Below are 8,433 nucleotides of genomic sequence, written 5' to 3'. Positions count from 1 at the left end.
ACATAGTGTGACGTTAGTGCGATGGGGTTGAGTGGAGGCGTAAACTGATTTCAAGTAAAGAGATGAGAGATGGTTCCTCAGGCCGGTTGGTGGGCTTCCCTCTGTGTCCACATGCAGCCGGCTAATCACCGACCGGTGTCACTCAGACCCTCCTGCTCTGGAGCTCAGCTGGGGTCCTAAGGGGAGACTAGAGGTTAACTGACCTCATTCAAATACAGATAGTAGGGAATTAGAGAAAACTGACCCTTATAAAAGAAGCCCATGCCTGTACAGCTACAGAATCTCAGGCATTGCATAATAGCAGGCATACATGAAGTTGCTACATCTCCCACCAGATGGCAGGCCTACATTAAATTGTTACTTCTCCCACCAGATGACAGGCCTATATTAAATTGTTACTTCTCCCACTAGAATGCAGGCCTACATTAAATTGTTACTTCTCCCACTAGAATGCAGGCCTATATTAAATTGTTACTTCTCCCACTAGAATGCAGGCCTACATTAAATTGTTACTTCTCCCACTAGAATGCAGGCCTACATTAAATTGTTACTTCTCCCACTAGAATGCAGGCCTACATTAAATTGTTACTTCTCCCACTAGAATGCAGGCCTACATTAAATTGTTACTTCTCCTAATAGAATGCAGGCCTACATTAAATTGTTACTTCTCCCACCAGATGGCAGGCCTACATTAAATTGTTACTTCTCACACCAGATGGCAGGACTATATTAAATTGTTACTTCTCCCACTAGATGGAGCCCTGCACTCAATTGTTACTTCTCCCACTAGATGGCAGCCTGATCTGAGCTGAGTGTTTCCAGTATAGACAGTAGAGGATGGGGGAATACTTTTCCTGCAGTATTGTGTATTCTGGAGAAAACAGCTCTGCTGTGTCCACCGGAACTATAATTATCAGGGGGATCATGTATCTTCTGCCTGCAGAGTGAATTAAGATACAGGGTTAATATAAAACTGTGTAGATAGCAGTAGCTGAGGATGATGCAGTATGAATTAAAGACAGGCTGGTTGACAACACCACTTACTGGCTTGTCAGAGAACACTTCTTTATGTCACATGTTGCTTGGTGTGAACGCCCAACCACAAGTACCTGTTTCAAAAACAGAAGTTGTAACTTATTACACATTGTGAGGGATTATTCACTACCATGTAGTTTGATGAGAACAAGCGATTTTTGGACCATCTGTAAGTGTCAGCAGTACTGAAGCAGGAAGAGGAATAGTAATACTGTAATATCTGATATCTGTAATAGCAATACACTAGCAATATAAGTGTATGATTTCAGTAAAAACAATCATCTTCCACAAGTACCAACATCTGTTGTGGGTCATCACATTCAGTCATTTTATTATAACACAGATTAATTTGATAGAGAAAATATTAATTCATACAAATACCACTGAAATTAACTTACCAAAGTCTAAATGTAGAGAAAAAAAGTTGTCTTTTCCGAGAATGAAATGGATGACAAATGCTGTAGATGTATTTTAGAAATTATATGCTCTTCTCATACCTATCATAAATCCTCTCCTCTACAATATGAAAACAGTTTGAACTACAGTTTGTGATGTTAGTTTGACCTCTGCTCAGTGACCACACTCTACTTAAGACATGTGGAGGTTGGCTGACACACCTTTCACTTATAGCTTCCAGACAACAACAGAAAGGTAAATAATTAGACTCACAGTATAAGCACATGTTTTAACCTGAATGCCCATAATGTTACTATTCCTACAACATCAGTGTCTTCCTAGTTATGTTTTCCTTATGACTACTTGAAGTATTTGTATGATGTCATCAAAAAAGCCATCTTTAGTTTCCTGAAAAGTAAGTACGCTGTATGTTCAAAAATGTTACTTTCATGGTCTCTCTTTGACTGTCTGTTGGTCTGTTTGTGTCGTACAGAACAACATAGGGGGACATTCTGTGATTTATATTCAAAAGGACAGACTATTGATTTACTTTCAAGCACATTCCAGCTGTCCAATAGTACACATTAATGGTGTTCTTTAATGGGTCACCAGGGGTCCTCAAACCTCCTTAACAGAGCATGCAGGGGTCAGTACATTGTGGAGTGAACATCTTTAAAATATTAGTTACCCCCACTTACTTAAAAAGTGCACTTTTGTTAACTTAACTTGATTTCTTGAGTTCACAAAATGTATCTATTTATATACAAATACATTATGAGTTATCACTGCAACAATATAATGTATGTAAGAAATCTAACATGATTCTCTCTAAATACTTCTAGCACCGTAAAAATACATTTATTTACAGCCCCTCATTAACAATATATTATATTACAATTGTAAATCCAGACTTGAGCTCAAATAAACATTGGTACAACAACATGGATGTCACGTCCTGGCCAGTATAAGGGTTAATTGTTATTGTAGTTTGGTCAGGACATGGCAGAGGGTATTTGTTTTATGTGGTTCGGGGTGGTGTGTTAGTTAGGAGGGCGTTTGATTTATTATTTCCGGGTTTTGGTTTATGGTCTATGTTTATGTATTTCTATGTGTAGTCTAGTGAGTGTGTTTCTATGTTGAGTTAATTGGGGTGGACTTCCAATTGAAGGCAGCTGTTTGGTGTTGCCTTTGATTGGAAGTCCTATATTAGTTGGGTGTGTTTGTCTTGTATTTTGTGGGAGATTGTTCTTGGATTGCTGTGGTGCCTTCAAGGCTGTCATTTTGTCGTTCATCGTTTTGTTTATTTTTTGTATACGTGTTTGTTTGGTTTTTCCTTCTTTTCCGGTAAATAAAGAAGATGAGTATACACATACCTGCTGCGTTTTGGTCCGCCATTTCTAACAACGAGCGTGACAGAATCTCCCACCAACTAAGGACCAAGCAGCAGAAGAAAGGGGACTTCGAGTTGGACTGGCGGGAGAGATGGACCTGGGAGGAAGTTCTGGACGGGGCTGGACCTTGGCACCAGGCTGGGGATTATCGCCGCCCACAGTGGGAAATTGAGGCCGCCAAGACAGAGAGGCGGAGGTACGAGGCCTTGGACGCGCTGAGGGAGAAGCACGAGAGGCACCCCCAAGACATTTTTTGGGGGGGGCACACGGGTAGTTTGGCTAGGCCTAGGAAGAGCCGGAAGCCAGCTACCCGTGGTTATATGGAGGAGCGTATGAGGTGGAGAGCGTCATGTTTTGCTGAGGAGCGCACTATCTCACCCATACGCACGCACAGTCCGGTGCGCGTTATTCCAGCCCCTCGCAGGTGCCGTGCTAGAGCGGGCATCCAGCCTGGTTGGAGGATGCCTGTGCAGCGCATCTGGTCGCCGGTACGCCTCCGAGGACCAGGCTACCCAACTCCCGCTCTACGCACGGCTACCATCAGGCCCCTGCACAGCCCAGTCTGCCCTGTACAAGCACCCCGCTCGTACAGGGCTACTAGTTCCATCCAGCCAAGACGGGTTGTGCAGGAGGTAAGATCAAGACCGCCTGTGCGCCTCCATAGCCCTGGGTTTCCAGCTCCTGTCTCTCGTGCGGACCCGGAAGTGCGTCAACCCAGTCCGACTCAACCTGTTCCCGCTCCCCGCACTAGCCTGGAGGTGCGTGTTCCCAATCTGGTACGCCCAGTACCAGCACCACGCACCAGGCTTCAAGTGCGTAAACCCAGCCTCGCCAGTCAACAGTCAACAGAGCTGCCCGCCAGTCAACAGTCGCCAGAGCTGCCCGCCAGTCAACAGTCGCCGGAGCTGCCCGCCAGTCAAGAGTCGCCGGAGCTGCCCGCCAGTCAAGAGTCGCCGGAGCTGCCCGCCAGTCAAGAGTCGCCGGAGCTGCCCGCCAGTCAAGAGTCGCCGGAGCTGCCCGACCGCCCTGAACCGCCGGAGCTGCCCGACCGCCCTGAACCGCCGGAGCGGCCCGACCGCCCTGAACCGCCGGAGCGGCCCGACCGCCCTGAACCGCCGGAGCGGCCCGACCGCCCTGAACCGCCGGAGCTGCCAGACCGCCCAGACCGCCCAGACTGTCCCGAGCTGCCAGAGTGGCCCGACTGCCTGGAACGGCCAGAACCGGAGCCACCTCCTGATATAGGTGGGTTGGGGAGGGGGGGTGTAGCACAGTGCCGTCGTTGACGGCAGCCACCCTCCCTTCCCTCCCTTTTAGTAGAGGGGAATTTTTTTTTTGTTTGGGGTTGTGTTTTTTTTTTTTTTTTTTAAGGTTCTTCCGGGGTTAGCACCTTTAAGGGGGGGGGTACTGTCACGTCCTGGCCAGTATAAGGGTTAATTGTTATTGTAGTTTGGTCAGGACGTGGCAGAGGGTATTTGTTTTATGTGGTTCGGGGTGGTGTGTTAGTTAGGAGGGCGTTTGATTTATTATTTCCGGGTTTTGGGTTATGGTTTATGTATTTCTATGTGTAGTCTAGTGAGTGTGTTTCTATGTTGAGTTAATTGGGGTGGACTTCCAATTGAAGGCAGCTGTTTGGTGTTGCCTTTGATTGGAAGTCCTATATTAGTTGGGTGTGTTTGTCTTGTATTTTGTGGGAGATTGTTCTTGGATTGCTGTGGTGCCTTCAAGGCTGTCATTTTGTCGTTCATCGTTTTGTTTATTTTTTGTATACGTGTTTGTTTGGTTTTTCCTTCTTTTCCGGTAAATAAAGAAGATGAGTATACACATACCTGCTGCGTTTTGGTCCGCCATTTCTAACGACGAGCGTGACAATGGATGCCTAAAAATAAAGAAAGCATTACATTTAAAGTATGATATTGCAGCTCAGTTTACAGGAAATGTTCACATGTTTTCTCTCCAGCATTAGAGCTTAGTTATGACTTGCCAGCACTCTAGTCAGAATCCATTCAAACATTAATATACAGATAAATTGATAGTACGGTTAAGGAAAAGTTACAAAATACTGTACACTTTTTATTCCATTGTACAATATACAATACCAAATGAGGCAGTTATTCATGTTAACAAACTCAAAACTACATGCAGTGCATCTTCCTAGCATTCCTTGCATGATGCATGATGTCATCTTGTTGTGTTCATTTGACACTAGTCTTTAAGTTTGATGGTCTGTCTCATCTACTCAATCAGTGCATCCACATAATGTTCAGTCAACTCTTGTCTTAATACTGCTTTACAAAGCTACATGTGGTTAAAATGTCTACCCTTGAATCTCTGGGCTTCCTGCCTCGTCTGGGTTTACAACCATTTTGATCTGTCCATACTCCACCATCTCTGTGGCTTGGGGCCTCTGCTTCCTTGCTTGATTTCTTTGCTTGCCTGTTTTCACAGCAGTGTAAACAACAACCTCAAACGCTTTCTGAAAAATGAAAGTAAAGCTGTTGTACGATCTGGACATGAAACAAAATGTCATATTTATTCAACATTTCAAATGTATGTTCTGGATGTGAAACTAAATTACTTTTTACCTGAAGTATCAAATCTGGATCTTTGTTTCTTGCATAGATGGTTAATACCAACAAAGAGTGCAAGAAGTAATGTGAGAGTTCCAACAGTCAGAGCCACAGACACTGTCACAGCCAGTAAAGGAAACTGGGAAGAGACAACTAGAAAGAAAACATCACAACACTTGCACCTGTTCACTACACTCTGCTCTCCTGCACCTGACTTCACCTCTGAGACACACGCCTAACAGACTGATTATTGTTATTAGTGGACATACGGAATAATTATTATTTTGTGTACATTTGGTACCTATAGAAGCTAATAAATGTAAATTGGATAAGCAGAACACGTTCAACTATTAGGATCATTGTTTGTGTCTTATTAAGTCTTGGCTAGGCCTCTGTTCTGTGTAATATCATGTCTCACCGTGTGCTGCCACCACCAGAACTATAGTAATCACAGGATCCATTTCTATTCAGGCTGCACAAGACGAGTGACATTTAGCAGAATTCTCACGGGAGCACTACCATAAATTCTGAGTGAAATCACGTGAACGGATCATAATGTGGTGATACTCGACAAATGAAAGACAGGCTTGTAGACAACACAATGTGCTTGTTTGTCAGGGTGACAGACATACTTTGACACTTTTGTAAGCAGTGCATAACTGGTGTGAACAGAAAACCCCAAGTATACTGTGCCTGCTTGCAAACTTCATATTTTATTCCACTTAACTTGTTGTTAGGCATTTACTACCATATTATTTAATGATGATTGTCCACAGGTGAGGTGGATGAATAGAGAAAATTCAATATCTAAAACATAATCCATGGATCACAGTTAAATGGTAACTAACTTTAACCCTTATTAACTGCAATGGAATAAAGATAATAAAATAATCATAAACCAAATAAACTATTTGATCCATTACAACCATTATCGAAATCATTGTAGAGATCCTGACAATAGTTCCCAATGTTGGTATTTTTTTGTTGTTGAAATATATATATATATATATATATATATACAGTACCAATCAAGAGTTTGGAGACACCTACTCATTCAAGTGTTTATCTATATTTTTACTGTTTTCTACATTGTAGAACAATAGTGAAGACGTCAACATTACGAAATAACACGTGGAATAATGTAGTAATCAAAAAAGTGTTAAACAAATCAAAATATATTTCAGATTTTAGATTTTTCAAAGTAGCAACCCTTTGCCTTGATGACAGGCGGGCTCGTGGTTCCTCAGGCCGGTCGGTGGGCATCCCTCTGTGTCCCCATGCAGGCGGCTGGTCACCCACCTGTCATACTCGTCATAGTGATGGGACCAAACTGCAGCGTGTATGTGAATCATCTTCTTGTTTTATTGAAAGAAAATGAACACTGAACAAAAGAACGACGAAAACAGTCCTGTAAGGTACACTGACTATACACGGAGACAACCACCCACAAAACACAAGCTGAAAACCCCTACTTAAATATGGCCTCCAATTAGAGGCAACGAAGAACAGCTGTCTCCAATTGAAGGCCAAACCAAAACCCTGAACATAAGAAATAGAACAACTAGATAACCACATAGAAATAGATGACATAGAACAGTACCCAAAAAACTCTACACCACAAAAGAAACACACCCCTGCCACGTCCTGACCAACTACAATAACAAAATGACCCCTTTACTGGTCAGGACGTGACAGTACCCCCCCCCCACCCCAAAGGTGCAGACCCCGAATGCACCTGAGACAAAACTCACAAAAACAATAACCCCAAAATAAAGGGAGGGAAGGGACGGTGTCCACCGTCACCGACGGTTCTTGTGCAACACCCCCCCTTCCCAATCCTCCCCCCTATGGAGGTGGCTCAGGAGCGGGACGCAGACCCCGCTCCACCACTGGCTCACCCCACTTTGGTGGCGCCTCTAGAGTGAGGTCCCTCGCCGGCGGGCGACTCTGGCTGCGCCGGACTGGCGGGCGACTCTGGCTGCGCCGGACTGGCGGGCGACTCTGGCTGCGCCGGAAGCACCGGAACGAACTGACGCACTGGAGGCCTGAGGCGTGGGACTGGCTTAGGTGGCGCCAGACTAGTATCTATGATCGTATGCTATCCATTTGTTCTTTTGTATGTTCTTTGTATGCTCATTCAATGCTGTCTTAGTGCCAGCCTCGGACTGTGGTGGTATGTAAACAGTTTAGAAAAATACAGATGAAAACTATTGAGGTAGATAGTGTGGTCTACAGCTTATCATGAGATACTCTACCTCAGGCAAGAAATAGCTTGAGACTTCCTTCAATATCATGCACCAGCTGTTGTTTACAAAAATACATAGTCCGCCACCCCTTGTCTTACCAGACGCCGCTGTTCTATTCTGCCGGTGCAGAGTAGGTCATCAATTTTATTCTCCAAAGATTGCACGATTGCTAGCAGAATGGAAGGAATTGGGGGTTTATTCAATCGCCTACGAATACTCAGAAGGCAGCCCGCCCTCCGGCCCCTTTTTCTCCACCTCCTCTCCACGCAAAATAAGTAACAAAATAAGTTACAAACAACGCAAAAAACGAACAAAAAAACACAATCGGTTGGGGACATGTAAAATGTCTGCCTTCTCTCGAGCGCCATTTTAAGAGTGTTTTTTCCTGGTTATCATAAGTCCGGTCCTCTACAATATGAAAACAGTTTGAACTACAGTTTGTGATGTTAGTTTGACCTCTGCTCAGTGACCACACTCTACTTAAGACATGTGAAGGTTGGCTGACACACCTTTCACTTATAGCTTCCAGACAACAACAGACAGGTCAATAATTAGACTCTAAGACTTTAACCTGAATGCCCATAATGTTACTCTTCCTACAACATCAGTGTCTTCCTAGTTATGGTTTCCTTAGGACGACTTTAAGTAGTTTTTGTATGATGTCATGAAAAAGGGCACGAGATGTCATTTTAGTTTCATGCAAAGTAAGTACACTGTATGGTCAATCATTTCAATTTCATGGTCTCTCTTTGACTGTCTGTTGGTATTTTTGTGTGATACAGTACACAATACCTTCAA

This window comes from Salmo salar, chromosome 11 (genome assembly GCF_965601325.2).
Source record: "Salmo salar chromosome 11, fSalSal1, whole genome shotgun sequence".
Classification (NCBI taxonomy): Eukaryota; Metazoa; Chordata; class Actinopteri; order Salmoniformes; family Salmonidae; genus Salmo; species Salmo salar.
This window is presented reverse-complemented; position numbering follows the sequence as displayed.